We start from the raw sequence: 13,290 nt of genomic DNA, 5'->3' as shown, positions 1-13,290 counted from the left end.
CATGTCCTGTACCTGTAGCTTTCAACATCTGTTAATAAATAGATCATTAAAATCTATTACATGGAGAAGGTCGTGTTTTTACAGCCTGTCTGCAAATCAGGGTACACTGATCCAAGTTCAGATGTCAATGCTTCTCTCCCTGCAGTCCCCAGCAATATTATGGTCACCTCCCTTCAGGTGGCAGCACTACGGCTCGCACAACATGTGGCATTAATTCAGGAAGCGCATCCACCTGAAAACAAATCCACCCCTACCCATCTTTGCAGGGCCAACACCACTGCTCCCCATCCCTCCTCCCTCTACCCAAAGCCACACACTGCAGTTTTCCAGCCTTCTTGATCCAGGTCATTACACATCTGCAAAAGACTTGCATCTGATACAAGGCAGAGGGCAAGGCTGCATGGGTGGACCTGCAGCATCTCACACTTGCAGCATCGTTTTTATGGTTTCACAAACTCCCTAAAAATATATTTCTGTGAAAGAATAGATCATGTACTAAAAGACAGTCCTTTTCAAGAACTGGGCACATTCAGAATAATCATCCCTTCCTTACAACATGAGTTTAGTTTCACAAGTAGATTAAAATAAACCACCTACAAGAACTACTGTGTTTTAGAAAATGTGACAAAACAGGCATTCTGTCACTGCCTGAAGAGTCCAACCTGCTTTTACGAACACTTCTACAAATATCTAGTAGAAAGGGGGAAGGAAATATTCATCTAGTCCCCTTGCATCTCTCTCCTGAGAAAATCTCTTTGCATATAGAGGATGCATTCAGCGCCAGAGTGGGATACAGTCTGGCACACGGCAGCAGCCAGCCTACCTGCTGGAGACCACCCCTTCCATATTGCATGAAACACTGCACACCATCAGCAGTCACAAAGCCAACACTGATTTTGTGGCAACTGGCACTACTCTAAAGGGTAACTGTCACACAGTGCAGAAAGTGGAGCATGCACACTTACCTATCTAAATTCCTGAGAAGGCAAGCACACACAGCTTTAGCAAAAACTCCTGGCGGCTGCCACGATCAGCTTCAGAGGAATCATGCCATGGTGAAACCTGGAAGCAGAAAGACCATGGGTATGAACAATATTTGAAAGGGAAACAAACAGGTTAAATTTTTTTCAAAAGGGAAATGGTATTGTGGAAACTGTGCTAGTTAGAAGCCAGAAGTAACAAAGACTTATAAAACTATGAACCTATTAAGTTTAAGTGGCTAGCTTACTCATTTGAGAGTGCTTGCATGAGAAGTTTCTTAATATAACAATCCCAACCTTTCTTTTATCACCCTTTTTCTGAACCACGTTATTTTCTTCCAGAACACATTCTGGCAAACATTTGGTTACACCTGAAAGGGGACATTTCACAGTGCTGTGGCCCACTTTTTTTCTCACCTTTTTCAACATAAAGGCCAATCGCAAAGGAAAGAGGGGGGTTATTTATTAAGTCACTAGCTACACTCCTCTAAGAAGTCCCCAAGTATAGCAAGGAAAAATGGCTCAAAGCTAGTCCTTCATATTTACCAGGTCCTGTAATAAAACCTGTATTGTTTCAACATTAGCCTTAATATCTGACCTCTATCTATTGCTACAAAAGATGACTGGAGCCCTCTAAAATTAGACTGGGCAAACAGATGTAACCATGGAGATTCATACTGCAGACCCGAGAACACTGCAGGGGCACAAACTGGAGGTAGAGCACAGACAGTGAATTTTTGTCCTCCTCTCCTCCCACCAAGCTCCAGTGTTAGAAGAGATGTGTGGTGAATCATATCAAAAAGATGGATTAAAATCCAACTCTAAATAAGGAGACTTGAGGAGAAGACCTAGATCATTTCTCCAAATCTGGCTTTTCCCAGTCCAGATCACTGCACAGCTACGTAAGAATTTGTGCTGACAAAAGGCAGAGAAGGCACAGGTCAGGGTAAGCAGTCAAGGACAGCTGCTTTCCGCTGCAATGCCATCATAAGCTGCATGTAAAACCATGGTACAAACCCTATTTATTCTATTATAGTGATCTCTGAAATTTGATAGGTTGATATGCAAGTAATTTTTAGTCACCCATTACTACTATCCCAATAATATTTCCAGACAGGGTTGAATGAAGTTTGAATACTTGGTGGCAAGAACGTTAGTATCAACCAAAATTCTTTAAGAAGCGCCAGACATCATTACAACAGAGCTCAAGAAAGTAATTATTGTTATCTTACTTTAAGTAATTAAAAATACAGCTTTCAGAGTTGGGTTTTGTAACTGCAAATTAGGTTTAGGCTTATTGACAAGATACTATGTGAAATTAAGACCCTGGAAAACTAAGAAGCATCATCAGAAGAGCTGCAGTACATATCATACGCAGCAAAAGCAGTTTCCAGAGGTCAGAGAGAACTAAACTCGTGTTTAAAACAAGGTAACACTGAAGGAAGAACTGCTTTCTAACTTTCATATTATCAACAAACTGTGCCTGTCTCTTTCAAGTAGAATCATATTCTAATCTTGGGGCAGGAAAGTTCAATTACCTCTCAGTGTAATGAGGCAAGGAAAAGGTTTAAAATCTATCTGATTACAATTGCTACTGACATTTTGGCAAGTCATTTGGGCAGCAGGTAAATAAATCATTTCCTCAGGTGGTGGCCTTCTGCTCAAGAAAAGATTTCCTTGCTTTCTTTAGGATGAAATTCTTCACCTGTTCAAACATTTCTAAGATGCATCATAATTCCAGTCCAGAACTCTCCATTTCCTTTGGTGTTAAATTATAGACCTGCTGTATAAAAACAACTTTTTTCTTTTTTTTTTTTTGGTAAAAGATTGCCTATGAAGCTCAATTGTGATTGGGAAGGCCGCCTACACAGCATAGAGGGTGAGAAAAAACACACTTGCAGAGCTGAAAAAACATTGGTGTAGGCGTAGAGAGGGAGGGAAGAACAAACTTCATTCTACTGAAAAAGGCTATTTTCTTACCTCACTAAAATGTGTTCCTTGAAAAGAATTCAAAGGATTGTTTGCTAGGTTCCAGATGTCAATATGCAGCACAAACAAAATGAGGAATCCTTGCAGATTCATCCTCCTGGCTTCAGAATCTGCCACCTACCCAGGGAATGTTTCACTTCCCCCACTTTTCTATTGCATCCTGCAACAGCTGTTCTCACAGAGAGCAAGTCACCCGCACATTAGCAGTCCAAAGCCTTATATAATTAACAGCATCAGGAAGTATTGAAAGTGTAGCCAAAGCCTTTCCAAAAGAAGGGGAAAAAGAATGCTCTCTGGAAACACTAAGAATAACTTTTATTCATTCTCAGCAGAATCTAACAGTATTTGGAAATGCTGAAAATAAAATAACTACAAGTACAGATGTTTCTTTCTGACAGTTTCTTTCCCCCCTGGCCTACACAGCCTTCAGTCCATTCATCTTCCCAGAAAAGCAAGCAGACCTTTGCAGGATGTCCTACTAACTAGTCTAGATTTTCAAAGGAAAGAAAGCATGAGCATCGGAAAATATCCTCCTCGGTTTTCTTTAGGAAGGCACCACCTATACCTGTTACACTTTCTAAACAAATCAGTCTACATGACGTGTTCTCCTGCCATCACAAACCCATGAAAATACTTTTAATAGGTCTGTCTTTCCCTTCCCAATAAAAACAAAAGGCTGTGGTTGTATGTGCATTAGCTGATTATTACTGTAATTACTACCAGAGGAATGAAGACAGCCTGGACAAATTTCACCAATTAAGTTCAAGAAACATGAGATGATGCACTGCAGGGAACAGAAGAGGCTGCTGCTCCTATGGCACCAGACAAGTCTAAAACCTATTTGCAAAGCTTACCTCAAATGGAATAGGACTCCATCACCTCATTTTCTTGAGTGTTGAGGTGGGTGTTTTCAAAGCCCTGCGTCTAGCAGTTGACTGAATTCCTGTACCCACAGTACACTGCTGCAATAGAGAACAGCCTACAGAGCAGTACTCCTGGAAGGCTACCTCCAACCACAGCTTTCACAGGGCTTTAACTTTCATCTCCAGTCAAGCATATGCTGTCACTGAGGACACTGAATACCAGAAACTGGTAAGCAACATTACTACAAAGTAAACTTCATTTTTACACATCTTTTCAACTACATGACTGTTGAGCACTAATGGCTATTATTCATACAGAAACACAGCTAGGATAGGATTCTGAAAAGCACCAAGCCAGCTGACTTGCACAAACCTACACAGCAATCAAAAGCAGCACACTCAGAAGTCACAGCTAAGCTCTTAAAATTACTCTTAAAAATACAAGATAGTTGCTCCTGAAACCGACTGAGGCATAAATTCTTCTGGATCAGAAAGGCAGATAAGAATGGAGTATCACAGAGAGGTATAAAACTCCTGAACAGTAGAACCTCCAGAAAACAGAAAGAAGGATCTGAAACACTGAGTATAAAATGGTGAAAAACACAGAAGCAAGAAAAGAAGTAAGGTGATGTAGAAAAAAGTATAAAAAAAAAGGCATATAAAAAGGTAGCAAGAAATGAAATCCCTTATTTTAGGAAAATTACAAAAGAAGGTATAGACTCCCACCAGATTTTGAATTACAGCCATCCTGACTTTCAGCCTGGTGAATAGCAAAATACAATATTTGACACCTTAATACAGCCTCTCTACATACTAATACGCATATAATTCTAATAAACCAAAACCCCATGAAAATATTAGACAACAAATGAATCACATACATAGTATTTGCATCCTAATAAAGCATATCCTTTCATGCTTGGCTTGTCAAGCTAAAGAACATTTGCTTCAAGAGTCACTGACAGAATAATGTGATCTCTCGTATCCTTCCATAAATTTCACCTTTAGGTAAAATGAAGTTTTATTTCTCCTTAGCAAGAACAGAAGAGGTCAAGTTTAAGAAGGCTGCCTTTTACCTCAGGCTCTAAGATCTCCAGTCAGACTACGGCTATTACACAACAAAAAACCCTAGAAGAGCATTGAGGGCTGTCAGGGGAATCTCTCCTGCTGCTGACAGTAAAATTCAGAGAGAATATTCACGTTTTGCTTTTCAGATACCAAGACCTTCAGGAACTTCTCAGAAATACGTCTTAACAAGGAAGAAAGCTGAACTAGTAAAACCTTTTTACCTGCTTGTATCTTCTTGTAAACCAGCAGTTAAGAGCCTTGAAATTGAGTTATACTTCATTTTTGAATGAAGATTCAGCTTAGGTTGGGGGGTGCCTGGGTTCTCATTTTCTGTGTTGCTTTTTTTCCTCTCATCAACAGTAAACTAGAAGTCTGATTAAGATTTATAGCCTGATACAAATTCAAACACCTTTGACATCGTAATTATAATAGTATCAATCAAAATTAGTAACATTACATTTAATTCATTAACTACTCTACTGCCCTGTCTACAGGAGTCAATTACTATAATTCTTGACATTTTTCTCAAAAGGGGTAATGGAACAAAATTTCATTTAAATTAATTTGACCTGAAAAGGCTTCTTCTGATGTTCAGATCATCATTTTTGTGCAGTACACCGTAAATTCTCCTGGCCTTTCACAAGCACCATGGCTTACAGACTTCCACACTGAGGCCAGATTTCCAGCCACACAATCTATTACTGCAACTGTAAGTGGCTTCATGTTTACCTTTAATATAATTGCATGTCCTACAAGTGAAATACCTATACCAAGAAAATACTCCTAAATTGAAATTGCTTCTAATCTATGAACTAAAGCTTTTGTCCAGTCCAGAAGTAAGTGAAGTGAAACATCAAGGAATTTACAGAGTACAACCATGAAAATGTGACCTTTGGAGATATCCCTGATAACAGTAAGCACTCTAAAGTAAGGAATGCAAATACTTAAATCTGAAATGGAGAAAACCAACAACAAATGCAAACAGGCCATTTTTTCTCCCTTACATGAGGTAGTGACCCACCTTTTTTACTGTCCAATATGCCCTCTTTAAAATCAGGTTCTCTCTTCAGATAAGTTACCCTACTGCTTTTGAGCCTGGCCTGCTTTCACAGCTAAGCTGTAAAAGAAGGACAGAACTTTCCACTTTAAGAGTTACTGCTGCTGAGTGAAGAAAAAATATTGTCTATGGCAGAAAATACTGGAGGACCATGGATAACAGGCAAATTCAGCAGAGAATTTGCAAATTCACAATTTGAAAGCTCACTACTCTTCCATTTCCTTTTCAATCCATTTTTCTCCTGCTGAAAGAAATTAAAACCTGAGCCAGCATCTCAACTGACTTCTATATTTGGAATTTTAAATCGTTTGCCAATGGAAACAGAGGAAGCACCACAGAGAATTTTTCTTGTTAGGAAGCTTTCCACTGATAAGGGTTCAAAGCGCTTTGCAGATAAGGTAAATATCATTAAACCAAATACAAAGAAAGGGAAAATCAAGAGAAAGAAAAGGACTTGCTCAAGGTCATCCAGCAGCCAAATGGCAGTCATAAATATTAGTCTTCCAAATTCTACCACCCATGGCAAAGAACTGTAATGACTTTATATGATGGCTTTCATCAGCACTTTATATGCATTTTCAGTTCCTCAGTGTAAACAATACATCAGCTAGAGAAGTTGGATGCGCAAAACAGGAAGGCAGAGAACTGCCTAAGAATGAATAAACTAAACGCCACGAAGCTCTGTTACTAAATGGCATGGCATCGGTGTACACTGGTCAACCAGTGGGTTTCCACTGGCAGGTACTAACTTCTGTCAAACAAAACATGAAAACTCATTTCCCCAGTCTTTCACAGTATACCAGCCATTGTTTTACCCTTTACCACAGGAAGTGTTTAAACCAGGAATACCCAGCTGTAGATGTCAGTTGACTGCGTATGTGCTTTGAGCATCACTTCTATAAGCATCCAGTCTCCTTCACAGCACACCAGAAATATACACCATACATCTGCTACACAAGGAAGCCTTACAATAAAAGTTATATTGACGTGTACTGCCTATAAAATTCATTAGAAGAGGCATTAACTACATCACTATAGTTGCAAAGTATCTGAAAGAATATGAAAAATTCCACTCTGTTGAGCAGAACTTACTCATCAGCTTTGAAACTCTGTCAAACTGAAAATCCTACTAATCTCCAAGAGTTTCAAACTTCATAAATCATATCTTCTATCCCTAACTCAAAATTCAGCTATAATAAAAAGACAGTTCTTGAGCTAGAAAGTTTCTTGCATATGTAACCAAACAGACCTTCCATCAAGGAAAAGAAAATATTCATCTATGCCGCCTTTGAGATAAAGCAGGACTCATGTCAATTCTACAGAAGGAGACGAAAAGTAATTCAAGATACTCTCTCATGCCTCACTCAAGGTCTTCATTTTCAGCAAAGAAGCCTCTTTTATGCTTGCATTGTCTGGGAACTGATAATCTACTATTTCATAAAACACAAGCACCTTACATCTTCATCCTGATTTGACTCACCTGGCAGACCTGGTAATTTCCATTAGAGTCGGGTTTCTCTACCCATTCAAGGACCTACATGCTCTTTGCTAGCTTAAGATAACACTTGAAAGGGTTCTTTGCCTGTTTCCCCAATAAAATTACAAAGTATTTTGTACTCTTACCAGTAGATAGCTCATTTATCCACATTTCAAGACATACTGCTCTATACATGATAGTTCACAGTTGTGATCTTGGTCATCCAACTCCTCAGGAAACAAAAAAAGGCATTTTTCTGTCTCCTTAGATGGCATCAATATTCTTACAGCTTGCATAAAAAAAGTTTGCAAAGAAATTATTGAAAACAGTCTAGCTATTTGACCACATGTCTAAGAGCCCTGCATAACTCAAGCAATTTTACTTGTCTGTTCTGCAATTTTCCCATTAATGAAAATAATATTTACTTCACAGGGGTCAGAATGATTAATTTTCATGAAGAGTCTGAATCTAAAACAGAGGGGTAATTTGACAGATCTCTGAGGAGAGAGGGTGAAGGAAAAACAGGTTAGATTTTATACTCATTTTCAAATGAGAAAAAAAAAATTGAGTTGCAGGGAACCAGCCACTTCCGCATTTCCAAGAATATTATTAAAATTACACAATTACACAATGCAGAAAATTCAATGCTTATATAATTTCTCAAACTACATGCCCAGCCATGACCTGCAGCAGACTCTTCAATGCCAGACTTTTACCTGAACAGACAGGTTTTGGAATCTGACTTGAGTCATGGTCATTGCAAAGTTACTGCAGATTCACTGATTAAATAAGATGTAAGATTTTGAGCTCATTTATCTGTGAGAAAAAAGGGAAGAGCTGCAGAACACTATGAACATGCTACTTTTAATAAACCCAAACGAAAAGAGAAATGTGTAAAAGTACCTCATGAATCCAGAGACTATTATTGCAGCTAACTATTAAGGATTCATGGAAGTCTACTCCCAGCTTCAACTGTTCAACTCAAGGACAGTAAAATTACCCAGCGCACAATGTGTTACTTAATTATTCAAAAGGTATTCTTAAGGTGGTCTCACTGCTACAGAATCATTCATTCCCAGGTTGACCAGGTATAGCTGAGAATCCTGTCCACACATTCTTCTGTTAAAAAATAAAGTGACTTTGAATGTCTGGATCGCCACACAGGATTCTTTTATTTCTCTTATTTGTCAGTAAATATGAATTCACATTTTTTTTTACTACAAGCAGCACTGTGAAATTAGGCTCCTTAGGTAAGGTACTTTGGGTATTTGAAATAACTTCTGGAGTATGTTTGATAGAGAACAGAGTCTCAAGAAATTGTTAAAGCATTGTTAAAGTCATTGTTAAAGCAAGTATATGATGCATTGACGGACAGTGTATTGTACAGTACATACCAGGTAGGCACAGACTATAAACCAGATACATGACCTGTAGAACTACCATGATCTGCAGGTAAATGACTATAAGATTGAACTCAAGAAAGGCAAGGTGGGTTTTTTGCTTTTAATTTTGGCAGGGGAGGGGGCAACTGTTGCAGTTAAAGCACTCTGTAACCAACACCCTCAGATACAGAGAAAGTACACCGTTGAACAACTCATGGTTTTAATACCAAAAAAAACTTGATACCCTTGTTTCTAAAGAAACTGCAATTCTAGGAAAGAAACTATAATAAGAAAATTGTTAATATGGGAAATTAGATTATGAAGAAACAAAACAGCAAGTTTATCCATTCTTAACGAAGTACATGGAACTCCATGTTTCCATAAATTGAGATTCTACACTTCAGTAAGTATTCATTAGTGGAAACACAATCTACACATACAAAAGCAGAAAAAAGTGACTTAATATAACAACATAGCATAAAAGGTGACAACACAGGTTTTGTTGGGGGTTGTCCGTTTAGATGCAGCAAACTTACTTATTTTACAAAATTATATTCTTCAAGCAGAGGTTCATGAATGTCAGTAATTGCAAACCTGCAGCACCAGGCCAATGCAATCAAACAGCGATGACAGAAGTTGCAGAAGCTACAAATGTTAAAGAACATAAAACTAAAAAGGAAGGCATAAAATTGACAATTAGAGACGTAAATACTTTCTTTTGTCCCCTTAGGCCACAACCACAGAGGAGGAGACACGACACCTCTGCCAGCAGCAGCCCTTCTACAGAAGGCAACCACAATGCTTTCAGCATCTCGGCCATAGCAGAAACACCCAACTCACCCACCACACAGAAGCACCCACTGTCCACATCCATTTCCTAATCAAATGCACTCTGCATGTTGGACATTGCCACTAAAGAGGAGAAAACTCTCTAATCTTATACCAGGTTAAAAGGTTCAAATGTAAAAGGAGAATTAGTAACAGAAGCACAAAACCAGTACCCATTGCAAGTGAATGTTTCTTTTTAAGCAATTTCACAATCTAAATAGTATCTTCTCCCTAGTCCATTTGAGTCACTGTTCATCAGTCAAGAATACACAGGAACAAGACAACTCTTCACCTGCCTCCCTGTATACTTTAGGGCAGAACATGACTAAATAAATGCCTTGAGAAAAGCCTGTTACAATGATTCATTCAAATAAACATGCCAGCAAAGGTTTTACATTCCACCAGTTAACGTAAAAATAAGTAGTGACTATAAATCTTGAGGGGAAAAAAAATAACACATCCCTTGCCTGTTCATATCAGACAACTGAAACGCTGCACAGGCTAGAGAACTATTGTAACAGGAGAGCTAGAAATCAGTACTATTAGGAAGAAGTTATGGACTCCACATGGCATGTCATTCCTTTGAATACATAGATACAGGAACATGCCTTTGGCCAAAAACAATTTATTACCTGACATTAAATAAGAACAAACCCAGAGACAAGTAACCATTCTGAGATACTGTCCACATTATTCCTACCTATAAAGCTTGGCTGCATGCCTGCAGTGAAACACAACAAACTTTATTTTTTTCAATTTTTCAATTTCAAGATTAACTTTAAAATGCACTGTCTTGAGAACACACGGACAAAACTTCAAACTATTTCACAAGTAGGAAAATACTTTTGAGAAAAGGCTCTCAGCTGTATTGTGGCAATGTGGATTGCTCAGGAGCAGATAATCTTTTCCTTCCTCCATACATTTGGCGACCAATTTTCAAAATCTATAGAGTTGTTATATGATGCCACTGATAGTGTCTACAAAGAGCCTAAGACAGGGTTTATTACTTTTATCCAACTTTAACAATATGACAGCATCATTACTACAAATGCATGACGGTTTGCTTCCAATGGGATTAGGAAAAGCATGGGAAAGAAAACATTACTAATGTATTGCATGGAATCCAAACAATCTAGTACACGAACATGGGCACAAGCACAAATTTAAAAAATCCTACTTATAAGAATAATAAATCCAGACATACCATAAGTGGAAACTGATTTCAGAAACATCCTATTAAGGCCAAAAGGGCCAAACACATTATATAGCGCATACATGTGAGCTGGTGGGGTAGAGCTCTCTTCCCCCCTCTTCTTTGGAAGTGTTGGCTTTCAGCAGAATTGATCCCTCACTTCAGCCCACCCTGCAGCTGCATACATCTTTAAGTGGAGGAGGCAGAAAGCAGCAGCCAAGTTTGAGCAGGAGGAAGACAAAAGCAAGATGCACCCTTCCAGGTACTGCATGTGCTCATAATGTGATGTGGCCTCACTGCTGCACCCTGAGCTTCCAAGGAGCAGAAGTCTCAGTTTTAATGGTAAAATACAGATCCTGCCCAATACTGCTATTAGCGAGAGCTGAGCTCAGACACCAGCACAAAAAAGTCTCATCCCACTGACTTTACTAGTTACCCCAGACAAGAAAAACACACCTGAACTTCAGCTGAAATACTATTTTTATCAGGTACAAGCAAGCTTAAAATCTGCCAGTAAACTCAAAAGTTAGGTTTAGATGTAGTCTGACTCTTATTCCAAGAGACTCAGCAGAAGCATTTGGAAAAAACTCCAGCAGATCTGTTACCACACATGGCACAGTTTCTGTTTTTAGCATGACTGGTGTACGGGGAATTGAAGATGAGCTTCCACAGTCCTGATGTCCTATACATGGGAGACAAATCAAATAAGCCCAAAGTGGTGCACTGTGTTAATGGATCTTCTCCTGACCTATGACAAGTAATCCCATAATTCATAGGCAAAAGTGCTCTGCTGAACTAGTTTTTAATAAAGGTTACAATGGTTATCTAGCAATTACATGCAAGAACAAGTTGCTGCCCAGTTTCAAATGCTTGGAGAGCACAGCATTATTGGCATGCTCTATCAAAACATATTTGAAATCTAGAATACAGAGATTCATCAGCCCATATATCACTTCAGTGCTGGGGTACAGAATAATTACCAATTGTAACTTTGATTTGGTAATCAGAAAGGTCTTTTCTTGATAAGGGAATTTTTCCACATCTAAAGAGATGTATCTTTATGCTATTTAAGAGTACCACATACTTTCTAAGAGAATGGCCCGAATGGATTTCATCACCAAGGTCTCAACCACATAAAGGCAAAGTGTTAGGAAAACAGCACTCCACTGCACAGGGAAGATACCACACAGCAAAACCCATACTGAGCGCAGGGTTGCCATCACCATGTTCATATAGCACTTTATAATACACAGATTTTTAACACATTTCTAAGATTTTTACAAACATTTTGTAAAGATTGGTTGCACACTGCATATGCAAAATAGCGGTTAAGATACCCTAGAAAAGCTGTCAATAGTAACACAAAGTTTACTCCAGAGGAGAAGGACTCCTATCACATTGCTCACTCAGTTCTTTTTTTACAGTGCAACGGGGTCTCAATTTATGGTCTCAGATTACTTCCAAACACAAAAATTCCTTGCTCATAAGTACTCCTCAAACCTCCCTGGCTCTGAAATATTTTTGTATCAATGAAGCACAAGTGTGTGTTTCTTCCCTTGTATCTAGAATCAACACATGAAAAACTCTTACCACCAGCCTCACCTGAAAACCCACCTGCTGCTTGAGTGCACTTCTCCACAGTGGGAGTGTTTACTTTCACCCAAAAGAATGCTCCTTGTGATCCCTGCACCAGGCAGCAGGCTGCAAACATGGTTTTGCTAAGGAGAAGATGGAAATACCAACTGCACAAGGCTCTGAAGGAAAACTACCTTCACCAAACCATGCCGCTGGGATATCATGTGCTCACAGATTCAGTTCTCTGATGCTTTTCTTACTCAAGCATGTCACTTAGTTTTGTGTTATACAAGATCTATACAGAAAATAGATCTTAATATGTTGCAAATCAAATCTTAGCTAACTGCACATGGTAATTAGAGGAAAAAAGAGCCCACACAAAAGGATCGTTTCAGGAAAAAGAAATAGCTGTATTTACAAACATCAGAGGTAAATAAAGAGCATCAGTGTAATGAAAACAAAACTGCCCTACAAAATAAAGATAACAAAAAACCCTTGAGATGCATGATGTCACAACTCAAGTCTTACATCCCTTCCTCCCTGCAGCAGGCAGGGAGAGAAAGCACCAGAAACACCTGCGAGACCTTATCCTCTAAGAAAAACTAAGGTAAGCTATTCCAGGTCAGCTCACACCAAGAAAAAACACGCTGTGTGTAATGGGAGACTCATTCACATTCACTAATTTGCCAACAATTGTCCCTAGATCTGGAAGGAAAAGGAAAGAAATGGGAGAACAGCAAGATGCCAAACCCCTTACTTGAATACATTACTGGCTAAAGCCTGCTCTCTTTTTTCAGGTGTTTTGTGGACTTGAAGAAGCTTCTAAATACATCTTCGAGAAATAAAACCTAAAGCTTTCCAACAATTTACCTTTAGCTA

At 38.8% G+C, this 13,290-nt stretch overlaps 1 protein-coding gene across 3 annotated transcripts in view; it reads right to left on the bottom strand.

Moving 5' to 3' along the window:
- The window catches only part of SIPA1L1 (signal induced proliferation associated 1 like 1), a 223,505-nt gene that overhangs the window by 151,902 nt on the left and 58,313 nt on the right, over window positions 1–13,290 (bottom strand). For all 3 annotated transcript variants that reach the window (XM_061462655.1, XM_061462657.1, XM_061462656.1), the window contains one exon: window positions 966–1,062. The gene's annotated coding sequence lies outside the window, so the exon portion shown is untranslated. The remainder of the gene's footprint in view (window positions 1–965; window positions 1,063–13,290) is intronic.

The sequence above is a fragment of the Pezoporus flaviventris genome, unplaced genomic scaffold, assembly GCF_033815535.1.
Source record: "Pezoporus flaviventris isolate CSIRO_AGI_PZ_B2104156 unplaced genomic scaffold, CSIRO_AGI_Pfla_v1 ptg000035l, whole genome shotgun sequence".
Taxonomy (NCBI): Eukaryota; Metazoa; Chordata; class Aves; order Psittaciformes; family Psittacidae; genus Pezoporus; species Pezoporus flaviventris.
This window is presented reverse-complemented; position numbering and strand designations above follow the sequence as displayed.